At 47.6% G+C, this 11,407-nt stretch overlaps 4 non-coding genes across 4 annotated transcripts; all 4 read left to right on the top strand.

Moving 5' to 3' along the window:
• The first annotated feature begins 3,049 nt into the window (after positions 1-3,049).
• On the top strand, positions 3,050-3,120 carry trnag-gcc (transfer RNA glycine (anticodon GCC)). The gene has a single exon. It is a non-coding gene; the product is annotated as a tRNA-Gly (tRNA).
• A 1,228-nt stretch (positions 3,121-4,348) lies between these two features.
• trnag-gcc (transfer RNA glycine (anticodon GCC)) lies at positions 4,349-4,419 on the top strand. Its single transcript has one exon. It is a non-coding gene; the product is annotated as a tRNA-Gly (tRNA).
• Positions 4,420-8,970: 4,551 nt separating this feature from the next.
• On the top strand, positions 8,971-9,041 carry trnag-gcc (transfer RNA glycine (anticodon GCC)). Its single transcript has one exon. It is a non-coding gene; the product is annotated as a tRNA-Gly (tRNA).
• A 1,227-nt stretch (positions 9,042-10,268) lies between these two features.
• trnag-gcc (transfer RNA glycine (anticodon GCC)) lies at positions 10,269-10,339 on the top strand. Its single transcript has one exon. It is a non-coding gene; the product is annotated as a tRNA-Gly (tRNA).
• The last annotated feature ends 1,068 nt before the right edge of the window (positions 10,340-11,407 follow it).

Raw genomic sequence — 11,407 nt, 5'->3', positions numbered from 1 at the left:
GAACATGTTTTATGACAAACTTGACAAGTTGTTTAGACAATTTATCTGGAATGAAAAGAGGGCTAGACTCCGCCTTAGACTGTTATATCTGCCTTATGAGAGAGGGGGGCTTCAGCTTCCCAACCTTAGATGGTATTATATGGCAGCCCAGTTGACTTCAGCATATTACTTCTGTACAACATCACCCCCAGCCTGGGTAAGCATTGAGCAAGAGTCCATTCCAGATCTACCATTAAAGTCGTATATATACTCCTCAGATGTTAAAACATTGAAGAAAAAAACTAAAAATCCTTTTCTTAACAACAACATTTCGGTTTGGTATGCAACGCACAAACATATAGGTGACACGCCAGTACTATCCCAATATACTCCTATTTGGGGTAATGAACAATTTAAACCTGGTAGAAGGGATGGAGCATTTAAATTATGGAGCATGAAGGGTATTCAAAAAATTGAAGATCTGTATGTAAAAGAAGTTTTGCTTTCTTTTGATCAATTATGTCAGAAATACCACATACCTAAAAAACATTTGTTTAAATACTTACAGTTAAGAAGCTTCATGGCATCGAGATGTGAAGAGATAAAGCGCATTCCACCCTTATCAACACTTGAAGGGATGACACTTACAAATTTAGAAGGTAAAGGCCATGTTTCTAGGTATTAAAGCATTTTAGTTGAATATAGCAATGAATCATCATTAGATAAATTAAATGCTTGGAAAATAGACATACAAGAAGACATTGACGAGGAAGATTGGTGTGATGCTTGTTTAAAAGCGCAAAAGCAAACAATAAACACAAAGTTTAAATTACTTCAATATAAATGGTTAATGAGGGTGTACATAACTCCAGTCAAACTTCACCACGTCTGCTAACATTCCTGATGTCTGCACTAAATGTTTGGAAGAGAAGGGTACTTTACTTCATTGCCTATGGGAGTGTTCAAAGATTCAAAGCTTCTGGAAGTGTGTCATAAATTGTTTGTCAAAGATCTTTGATACCGAAGTTCCTCTTAATGTCAAACTCTGTGTGCTTGGTATCTATCCGGAGAACTTTGTGCGAACAGCAAAACAAACTAAACTACTGGACTTCGGACTTCTTCAAGCCAGAAGAGCTATTGCACTTTGCTGGAAAAATATGGATGCGCCATCACTAAAAATGTGGAAACGGGAACTTTCTGAATCTATTGGCCTGGAAAGGCTAACGTACATTACTAAGGGCAAAGGAGAAGATTTTGCTCAGCTCTGGGAGCCATACAAGCGTTTCATGAGAGATGGAGGCGGAGGTCTTGCCTAAAAATTTGTGATAAAAATGGGTGAGCAATGTGGAGCAAGTGTTTTATTTTTTATTTTTTTGTTTTATCAGTATATAATTTGAATTGGTGCAGGTATGTGTGTGTGTGTGTGTGTGTGTGTGTGTGTGTATGTTGTAAGGCGTCTGGTCTTTAAAGTTGTATTGTCACTGTATGTTGTGTATAAGAAAGAATGACAATAAACATATTGGGGGAAAAAAAAAACTAAGGTGTTCCTAGGTGGTAGCTCCCAAGTTACTAAGTGGTTGCAAAGGTGGTACTCAGTGGTTAAGCTGTTTCTAGATGGTTGCTGGGTGTACCAGGTGGTTGCTATGGTGTTACTAGGTGGTTTCAGGGTGTTAGTAGATGATTGCTATTGTGTCCCAAGTGGTTACTAGGGTGTTACTATATGGTTGCTATGGTTTATCAGGCGGTTGCTAGGGTGTTGTGAGGCGGTTACTAGGGTGCTACAAAAAATCCAAAAAATCATCAGACCCTACACCCCTGCCAGACCTCTTCGTTCAGCCTCCACAGGCCGCTTGGCACCTCCCCCTCTCCGAACCTCCACCTCACGCTCACGACTACTGTCTGTTCTGGCTCCACGGTGGTGGAACAAACTCCCCGTTGAGGTCAGAACTGGAGAATCTCTCCCCACCTTCAAGCGCAAACTGAAGACGCACCTCTTCAAGCAGCACCTCTCCCCATCCCTCCCTACCTCCCTGTGAACCTTAATTGTTGTCTTTGTGATTTACTTTGTGTATCGGTAGTTTTAGTGGGCTAGGTAAGCAGTATTTGGATCGTTAAGCTTGGTCACTTTTGCTTTGTTGTTTGTCTATTTGTTTCATTTAAAAAATAAAAAAAAAAGATATGCCCTGGTCCTTATCTTTGTTGTACGGGTAGCAATTGAAATTGTACTTCCCTCTCGGGTCGTTCAGTGCCCTTATCCCTGGTTATGGGTACGCACTTTGTTGTACGTCGCTCTGGATAAGATCGTCTGCCAAATGCCAATAATGTAATGGAATGTAATGTAATGTGCTAGTAGATGGTTTCTACAGTCTACCAGGTGGTTGCAAGAGTGTTGCTATCTAGTTGCTAGGATTTAGCAGGTGGTTACTCAGGTTTACTAAGTGATTGAAAAGGAGGTACTCATAGGTTAAGGTGTTTCTAGATGATTGCTTGGGTGTACCAGGTGGTTGCTATGGTGTTACTAGGTGGTTTCAGGGTGTTAGTAGATGATTGCTATTGTGTCACAAATGGTTGCTAGGGTGTTACTATCTGGTTGCTAAGGTTTATCAGGTTGCAAAGGTGGTACGCAGTGGTTAAGCTGTTTCTAGATGGTTGCTGGGTGTACCAGGTGGTTGCTAGAGTGTTGCTATGTGGTTGCTATGGTTTATCAGCCGGTTGCTAGGGTGTTGTTAGGTGGTTGCTAGGGTGCTAGTAGATGGTTCCTACAATCTACCAGGTGGTTGCTAGAGTGTTGCTATGTGGTTGCTAGGACTTAGCGGGTGGTTACTAGGGTTAGCTAGGTGTTTGCTAAGCTGTTCCTCAGAGAGTAAGGCGCTGCTAGGTGGTTCTTAAACTGTTCCTCAGAGTTCAAGGTGTTGCTAGGTGGATGCTAGGGAGTTGCTAGTTGGTTGCTAGTTGCTTGCTAGGGTGTTTCTATGTGGTTTCTAGGGTTTACTGGATGGTTGCGAAGATGTTCCTCCAAGTTAATTACATTCCTCTTTTTCAGAGAAGAAAAAAAAAAGGAGTCATGTGAGCATTGGTGGTTCAGTGGTAGAATTCTCGCCTGCCACGCGGGAGGCCCGGGTTCGATTCCCGGCCAATGCAACGTCCACTTTTACACTCGAAAAATGAGGTGCTACTAGTTGGTTGCTAAGCTGTACCTCAGTTGCTAAGGTGCTGCAAGGTTGTAATGTAGTAAATAGGGTGCTGCCAGGTGGTCCCAAAGCTGCTCCTCAGTGGTGAAGGTGTTCTCAGGTGGCTTCTAGGGTTTAGCTAGTTGGATGCTAATTTGTCACACTTGGTTACTCGGTTGTTGCTAAGCCCTTGCAAGGGTATAACAAGTGGTTGCTATGGTGTAAAAGGTTTTTAATAAGGTGTGGATTATTGGTAGCTAGTGTTAGCAGATGGCTGCTAGAGTGTACCAGGTGACTGCTAGGGTGTTGCTATGTGGTTGCTTGGGTTCATCAGGTGGTTGCTGGGGTGTTGCAGGGTGGTTGGAAACATGTTACTAGGCGGTAGCTAATGTGTTACTCGCTGGTTCAGGTATTGCTAGATGGATGCTTGGGTGTACCAAGTGTTTGCTATGGTGTTACTAGCTGGTTGCTAGGATTAGTCAGGTGGTTGCTAGGGTTTAACTAGGTAGTTTCTAGGATGTTAGTAAATGGTTGCTTATGTATAACAGGTGGTTCCTAGAGTGTTGCTATGTGGTTGCTATGGTTTATCATGTGGTTGCTAGATTGGTTGGAGATGATTCCTATAGTGAACCAGGTGGTAACTAGGGTGTTCCTAGGAGGTAGCTCCCAAGTTACTAAGTTGTTGCAAAGGTGGTACGCAGTGGTTAAGCTGTTTCTAGATGGTTGCTGGGTGTACCAGGTGGTTGCTATGGTGTTACTAGGTGGTTTCAGGGTGTTAGTAGATGATTGCTATTGTGTCCCAAGTGGTTACTAAGGGTGTTACTATCTGGTTGCTATGGTTTATCAGCCGGTTGCTAGGGTGTTGTTAGGTGGTTGCTAGGGTGCTAGTAGATGGTTCCTACAATCTACCAGGTGGTTGCTAGAGTGTTGCTATGTGGTTGCTAGGACTTAGCGGGTGGTTACTAGGGTTAGCTAGGTGTTTGCTAAGCTGTTCCTCAGAGGGTAAGGCGCTGCTAGGTGGTTCTTAAACTGTTCCTCAGAGTTCAAGGTGTTGCTAGGTGGATGCTAGGGAGTTGCTAGTTTCTTGCTAGGGTGTTTCTGTGTGGTTTCTATGGTTTACTGGATGGTTGCAAAGATGTTCCTCAGAGTGAATTACATTCTTCTTTTTCAGAGAAGAAAAAAAAAAAGAAGTCATGTGAGCATTGGTGGTTCAGTGGTAGAATTCTCGCCTGCCACGCGGGAGGCCCGGGTTCGATTCCCGGCCAATGCAACGTCCACTTTTACACTCGAAAAATAAGGTGCTACTAGTTGGTTGCTAAGCTGTACCTCAGTTGCTAAGGTGCTGCAAGGTTGTAATGTAGTAAATAGGGTGCTGCCAGGTGGTCCTAAAGCTGCTCCTCAGTGGTGAAGGTGTTCTCAGGTGGCTCCTAGGGTTTAGCTAGTTGGATGCTAATTTGTCACACTTGGTTACTCGGTTGTTGCTAAGCCCTTGCAAGGGTATAACAAGTGGTTGCTATGGTGTAAAAGGTTTTTAATAAGGTGTGGATTATTGGTAGCTAGTGTTAGCAGATGGCTGCTAGAGTGTACCAGGTGACTGCTAGGGTGTTGCTATGTGATTGCTAGGGTTCATCAGGTGGTTGCTGGGGTGTTGCAAGGTGGTTGGTAACATGTTACTAGGTGGTAGCTAATGTGTTACTCACTGGTTCAGGTATTGCTAGATGGATGCTTGGGTTTACCAAGTGTTTGCTATGGTGTTACTAGGTGGTTGCTAGGATTAGTCAGGTGGTTGCTAGGGTTTAACTAGGTGGTTTCTAGAGTGTTAGTAAATGGTTGCTTAAGTGTAACAGGTGGTTCCGAGAGTGTTGCTATGTGGTTTCTGTGGTTTATCATGTGGTTGCTAGATTGGTAGTAAATGGTTCCTATAGTGAACCAGGTGGTTACTAGAGTGTTGCAATGTGGTTGCTAGGGTTTATCAGATGGTTACTAGGGTGTTCCTAGGTGGTAGCTCCCAAGATACTAAATGGTTGCAAATGTGGTACTCAGTGGTTAAGCTGTTTCTAGATGGTTGCAAATGTGGTACTCAGTGGTTAAGGTGTTTCTAGATGGTTGATTGGGTATACCAGGTGGCTGCTATGGTGTTACTTGGTGGTTTCAGGGTGTTCATAGATGATTGCTATTGTGTCCCAAGTGGTTGCTAGAGTGTTACTATCTGATTGCTAAGGTTTATCAGGCGGTTGCTAGGGTGTTGTTAGGTGGTTGCAAGGCTGCTAGTAGATGGTTTCTACAGTCCACCAGTTGGTTGCTAGAGTGTTGCTATGTGGTTTCTAGGATTTAGCAGGTGGCTACTAAGGCTTACTAGGTGGTTTCTAAGCTGTTCCTCAGTAGATAAGGTGTTTCTAGATGGTTGCTTGGGTGTACCAGGTGGTTACTATGGTGTTCCTAGGTGGTTTCAGGGTGTTAGTAGATGATTGTTATTGTGTCCCAAGTGGTTGCTAGGGTGTTACTATGTGGTTGCTATGGTTTATCAGACAGTTGCTAGGGTGCTTGTAGATGGCTCCTACAGTCTACCAGGTGGTTGCTAGAGTGTTGCTACGTGGTTGCTAGGATTTAGCGGGTGGTTACTAAGGTTAACTAGGTGGTTGCTAAGCTGTTCCTCAGAGGTTAAGGTGCTGCTCGGTGGAGTCAAGTCGCAGTGCCAGTGGGCTAAGCTGGGTATTCCAGGCGTTCCTCTCCCCAGCAACGCATTCCAGCTCCTACTGGGGGATCCTGAGGCGTTCCCAGGCCAGGAGAGCTATATAATCTCTCCAGCGGGCTCTGGGTCTACCTCGGGGTCTCCGCCCAGGTGGACGAGCCCAGAAAACCTCCAAAGGGAGGCGCCCAGGAGGCATCCTGATCAGATGCCCGAACCACCTCAATTGGCTCCTTTCAACGCGAAGGAGCAGCGGCTCTACTCCGGGCTCCCTCCGGATGTCCGAGCTCCTCACCCTATCTCTAAGGCTGAGCCCAGCCACTCGACGGAGGAAGCTAATTTCAGCCGCTTGTATACGTGATCTCGTTCTTTCGGTCACTACCCAAAGCTCGTGACCATAGGTGAGGGTTGGGACGTAGATCAACCGGTAAATCGAGAGCTTCGCCTTCCGGCTCAGCTCCCTCTTCACCACGACGGTCCGGTGCAACGCCCGCATTACTGCTGACGCTGCATCGATCCGCCTGTCAATCTCACACTCCCTTCTACCCTCACTCGTGAACAAGACCCCGAGATAGTTGAACTCCTTCACTTGGGGCAATGACTCGTTTCCAACCCGGAGGGAGCAATCCACCGTTTTCCGGCAGAGAACCATGGCCTCGGACTTGGAGGTGCTGACTCTCATCCCAGCCGCTTCACACTCGGCTGCAAACCGCTCCAGTGCATGCTGAAGGTCACGGTCGGATGAAGCCAGCAGAAAGTCCTTCTCCATAGCCTCCCTGAACTCCTCCCATACCTGGGTTTTTGCTTCAGCGACTGCCAAAGCCGCAGCCCTTCTGGCCACCCGGTACCTGTCTGCTGCTTCAGGGGACCCCCGGGCCAGCCAAACCCGAAAGGCCTCCTTCTTCAGTTTGACGACCTCCCTCACCACTGGTGTCCACCAGCGGGTTCTTGGGTTGCCGCCCCGACAGGCACCGATGACCTTCTGGCCACAGCTCCTGCTTGCCGCCTCTGCAATGGAGGCTTCGAACATGGCCCACTCAGACCCCATGTCCCCAGCCTCCCCCGGGATGCGTGAGAAGTTCCTCCGGAGGTGGGAGTTGAAGACCTCGCGGATGGGGGCCTCTGCCAGAAGTTCCCAGTTCACCCTCACTACACGTTTGGGTTTACCGGGTCTGTCTGGCAGCCTCCCCAGCCACTTGATCCAACTCACCACCAGGTGGTGATCAGTTGACAGCTCTGCTCCTCTCTTCACCTGAGTGTCCAAGACATACGGCCGCAGGTCTGATGATACGACCACAAAGTCGATCATCGATCTTTGGCCTAAGGTGCTCTGGTACCAAGTACACTTATGAGCAACCCTATGCTCGAACATGGTGTTTGTTATCGACAATCCATGACCAGCACAGAAGTCCAATAACAAGACACCGCTCAGGTTAAGATCGGGCAGGCCATTCCTCCCAATCACCCCCTTCCAGGTTTCTCCATCATTGCCCAGGTGAGCGTTGAAGTCGCCCAGCAGAACTATGGAGTCTCCGGGTGGCACCCTTTCCAGGATTCCGCCCAGTGACTCCAAGAAGGCCGGATACTCTGAACTACCGTTTGGAGAGCTTTCCCCCAGAAACACGTAGTCGCAGAGAGGTGACCCTCTCGTTCCCCGGGTGGAACTCCAACACAGTGGCGCTCAGCCGGTGGCTTGTGAGTATACCCACACCCGCCCGCCGCCTCTCACCCTGAGCAACTCCAGAAAAGAACAGAGTCCAGCCCCTCTCCAGGAGTTTGGTTCCAGAACCAGTGTTGTGCGTGTAGGTGAGCCCAACTATATCTAGTTGGTACCGCTCCACCTCCCGCACTAGCTCTGGTTCCTTCCCCACCAGAGGGGTGACATTCCACATCCCCAGAACCAGTCTGCGACGCCGAGGATTAGCACGCCCGGATCCCCGCCTTTGCCTACTGCCCGTTGGGCAAAGCACCCGACTTCGATGCCGACCCCTGCAGGTGGTGAGCCCACAGGGCGGCGACCCCACGTGACCAATTCGGGCTGTGCCCGGCCGGGCCCCATAGGATAAGGCCCGGCCACCAGACGCTCGCCGAGGAGCTCCCCTCCCGGGTCTGGCGCCAGAAGGGGGCCCCGGTTTCCCTTTTCCGGGCGAGGTATCTTGGTCCTTGTTGGGTCGTGTCATGGAGTCTTTGAATCGCTCTTAAGTCTGGTCCCTCCCCCGGGACCAATTTGCCTTGGGAGACCCTACTGGGGGCTAAGGCTAGTGCCCCCGACAACATAGCTCCCAGGATCACCGGGACACACAAACCCCTCCACCATGTTAAGGTGGCGATTCCTTGAAGAGGAACTTGATGTTCCTCCAAGTTAATTACATTCCTCTTTTTCAGAGAAGAAGAAAAAAATGAGTCATGTGAGCATTGGTGGTTCAGTGGTAGAATTCTCGCCTGCCACGTGATAGGCCTGGGTTCGATTTCCGGCCAATTCAAAGTTAGATAGATACTAGATTGATAGTCGACGGTTCCTACAGTGTACCTGGTGGTTACTAGGGAGTTGCAATGTGGTTGCTCGGGTTCATCAGGTGGTCCCTAGGGTGTTGCTTTGTGGTTTCCAGGGTTTATCTATGGTGTTTGCTATGGTGTTTCTAGATGGTTGCTGGGTGTACCAGGTGGTTGCTATGGTGTTACTAGGTGGTTTCAGGGTGTTAGTAGATGATTGCTATTGTGTCCCAAGTGGTTACTAAGGTGTTACTATCTGGTTGCTATGGTTTATCAGCCGGTTGCTAGGGTGTTGTTAGGTGGTTGCTAGGGTGCTAGTAGATGGTTCCTACAATCTACCAGGTGGTTGCTAGAGTGTTGCTATGTGGTTGCTAGGACTTAGCGGGTGGTTACTAGGGTTAGCTAGGTGTTTGCTAAGCTGTTCCTCAGAGAGTAAGGCGCTGCTAGGTGGTTCTTAAACTGTTCCTCAGAGTTCAAGGTGTTGCTAGGTGGATGCTAGGGAGTTGCTAGTTGGTTGCTAGTTGCTTGCTAGGGTGTTTCTATGTGGTTTCTAGGGTTTACTGGATGGTTGCGAAGATGTTCCTCCAAGTTAATTACATTCCTCTTTTTCAGAGAAGAAAAAAAAAAGGAGTCATGTGAGCATTGGTGGTTCAGTGGTAGAATTCTCGCCTGCCACGCGGGAGGCCCGGGTTCGATTCCCGGCCAATGCAACGTCCACATTTACACTCGAAAAATGAGGTGCTACTAGTTGGTTGCTAAGCTGTACCTCAGTTGCTAAGGTGCTGCAAGGTTGTAATGTAGTAAATAGGGTGCTGCCAGGTGGTCCCAAAGCTGCTCCTCAGTGGTGAAGGTGTTCTCAGGTGGCTCCTAGGGTTTAGCTAGTTGGATGCTAATTTGTCACACTTGGTTACTCGGTTGTTGCTAAGCCCTTGCAAGGGTATAACAAGTGGTTGCTATGGTGTAAAAGGTTTTTAATAAGGTGTGGATTATTGGTAGCTAGTGTTAGCAGATGGCTGCTAGAGTGTACCAGGTGACTGCTAGGGTGTTGCTATGTGGTTGCTTGGGTTCATCAGGTGGTTGCTGGGGTGTTGCAGGGTGGTTGGTAACATGTTACTAGGCGGTAGCTAATGTGTTACTCGCTGGTTCAGGTATTGCTAGATGGATGCTTGGGTGTACCAAGTGTTTGCTATGGTGTTACTAGCTGGTTGCTAGGATTAGTCAGGTGGTTGCTAGGGTTTAACTAGGTAGTTTCTAGGATGTTAGTAAATGGTTGCTTATGTATAACAGGTGGTTCCTAGAGTGTTGCTATGTGGTTGCTATGGTTTATCATGTGGTTGCTAGATTGGTTGGAGATGATTCCTATAGTGAACCAGGTGGTAACTAGGGTGTTCCTAGGAGGTAGCTCCCAAGTTACTAAGTTGTTGCAAAGGTGGTACGCAGTGGTTAAGCTGTTTCTAGATGGTTGCTGGGTGTACCAGGTGGTTGCTATGGTGTTACTAGGTGGTTTCAGGGTGTTAGTAGATGATTGCTATTGTGTCCCAAGTGGTTACTAAGGGTGTTACTATCTGGTTGCTATGGTTTATCAGCCGGTTGCTAGGGTGTTGTTAGGTGGTTGCTAGGGTGCTAGTAGATGGTTCCTACAATCTACCAGGTGGTTGCTAGAGTGCTGCTATGTGGTTCCTAGGACTGAGCGGGTGGTTACTAGGGTTAACTAGGTGTTTGCTAAGCTGTTCCTCAGAGGGTAAGGCGCTGCTAGGTGGTTCTTAAACTGTTCCTCAGAGTTCAAGGTGTTGCTAGGTGGATGCTAGGGAGTTGCTAGTTGCTTGCTAGGGTGTTTCTATGTGGTTTCTAGGGTTTACTGGATGGTTGCGAAGATGTTCCTCCAAGTTAATTACATTCCTCTTTTTCAGAGAAGAAAAAAAAAAGGAGTCATGTGAGCATTGGTGGTTCAGTGGTAGAATTCTCGCCTGCCACGCGGGAGGCCCGGGTTCGATTCCCGGCCAATGCAACGTCCACTTTTACACTCGAAAAATGAGGTGCTACTAGTTGGTTGCTAAGCTGTACCTCAGTTGCTAAGGTGCTGCAAGGTTGTAATGTAGTAAATAGGGTGCTGCCAGGTGGTCCCAAAGCTGCTCCTCAGTGGTGAAGGTGTTCTCAGGTGGCTCCTAGGGTTTAGCTAGTTGGATGCTAATTTGTCACACTTGGTTACTCGGTTGTTGCTAAGCCCTTGCAAGGGTATAACAAGTGGTTGCTATGGTGTAAAAGGTTTTTAATAAGGTGTGGATTATTGGTAGCTAGTGTTAGCAGATGGCTGCTAGAGTGTACCAGGTGACTGCTAGGGTGTTGCTATGTGGTTGCTTGGGTTCATCAGGTGGTTGCTGGGGTGTTGCAGGGTGGTTGGTAACATGTTACTAGGCGGTAGCTAATGTGTTACTCGCTGGTTCAGGTATTGCTAGATGGATGCTTGGGTGTACCAAGTGTTTGCTATGGTGTTACTAGCTGGTTGCTAGGATTAGTCAGGTGGTTGCTAGGGTTTAACTAGGTAGTTTCTAGGATGTTAGTAAATGGTTGCTTATGTATAACAGGTGGTTCCTAGAGTGTTGCTATGTGGTTGCTATGGTTTATCATGTGGTTGCTAGATTGGTTGGAGATGATTCCTATAGTGAACCAGGTGGTAACTAGGGTGTTCCTAGGAGGTAGCTCCCAAGTTACTAAGTTGTTGCAAAGGTGGTACGCAGTGGTTAAGCTGTTTCTAGATGGTTGCTGGGTGTACCAGGTGGTTGCTATGGTGTTACTAGGTGGTTTCAGGGTGTTAGTAGATGATTGCTATTGTGTCCCAAGTGGTTACTAAGGGTGTTACTATCTGGTTGCTATGGTTTATCAGCCGGTTGCTAGGGTGTTGTTAGGTGGTTGCTAGGGTGCTAGTAGATGGTTCCTACAATCTACCAGGTGGTTGCTAGAGTGCTGCTATGTGGTTCCTAGGACTGAGCGGGTGGTTACTAGGGTTAACTAGGTGTTTGCTAAGCTGTTCCTCAGAGGGTAAGGCGCTGCTAGGTGGTTCTTAAACTGTTCCTCA

Source organism: Conger conger, chromosome 4 (genome assembly GCF_963514075.1).
Source record: "Conger conger chromosome 4, fConCon1.1, whole genome shotgun sequence".
Lineage (NCBI taxonomy): Eukaryota > Metazoa > Chordata > Actinopteri > Anguilliformes > Congridae > Conger > Conger conger.
The sequence above is the reverse complement of the archived record's forward strand: the minus strand, read 5'-3'. Positions and strand labels throughout refer to the sequence as shown.